This window comes from Malania oleifera, chromosome 3 (genome assembly GCF_029873635.1).
Source record: "Malania oleifera isolate guangnan ecotype guangnan chromosome 3, ASM2987363v1, whole genome shotgun sequence".
Lineage (NCBI taxonomy): Eukaryota > Viridiplantae > Streptophyta > Magnoliopsida > Santalales > Ximeniaceae > Malania > Malania oleifera.
In genome coordinates this window covers 98,345,528-98,346,671 of record NC_080419.1, presented here as the reverse complement: position 1 = coordinate 98,346,671, position 1,144 = coordinate 98,345,528, and positions in this window count along the sequence as shown.

Genomic DNA, 1,144 nt, shown 5'->3' with positions numbered 1-1,144 from the left:
AACCATTTGACCGAAAATAAAGTTACATATTTTATAAAGATGAAAAAAATAATTATTGCTATCTAGTCTCATTCTGTCAATATAACTAAAAAATCATCCATTGACCTACAAAGTTATTATAACATCATCGAGCCCAATCATCAATTAATGGTGTGTGTATATGTATGTATGTATGTGTGTGTGTGTGTGTGTGTGTGTGTGTGTGTGTGTGTGTGTGTGTGTTGTCTATTCCCTAGGTCTATTTGAAAAACAAGGTGTATTCCCATGAGGGGGGGGGGGATGAATTGGGATTTTAAAATTTCTTTATGCCCTTGTTAATTTAATCATTATTAACTCTTTTCGGTTTCAGCAAAAGCACATACAAAGTTGATTTACAAACACAAATTCAGCTAAAAATTTACTTGGTTATAACCTTTATGAATAAGGATTCCAAATTGAATACTTCTTTTAGAAATTTTAATTTAATCCAACCAAGATAACCAAGACACAATTCACAAAATAGAATGAATTTAGCACTACTTCCATGATTAAACAATTGAGTAACTCAAAGTAGAGCTTAAGTATAAGCAGATAAAAGCCTTGTATTAGTGAACTTGATTTTTCAATATTAAGCACAATGTAAATTTCCAAAACTTTTCCAAAAACTCAGAATTTAAATAAACTTTCAATTAATGAGTATTGGGTGTTAACCAATTAACATACTCCCTTACGGTTTTCATAATAAGTATTGATTAACCAACTTACTCCTTTTCGGTTTTCGTAATCTCAAAGTCAAATTAGTTTTTAGTTTATTTGAAACTCAATCCACATTGTTCATATGAGCAGAAGCTTAAAATCCAACCACGCAGTGTATATGAACAAAATATTAAATGAGAGTAGGGAAGAGAGTGAGACCAAGTTTTTACGAAGTTCAGCTATACCTGCTTACGTCCTTGCCTTAGGCAACATACCACTCCTTTACAGGTAGGAGCAATCTTACGCACTCCTTTATGGGTAGGAGTAACCTTACAATCTCTCCTTTAATAGGCTAGAGTTCGCCTCTCCAAATGATACCCCACGCATGGTCCAACAACGATTCAAAGACCTCAACTATCTACAAAAACAAGAGCGAATTTGGTGTACAAAGATACTCTCAACAAGAGCT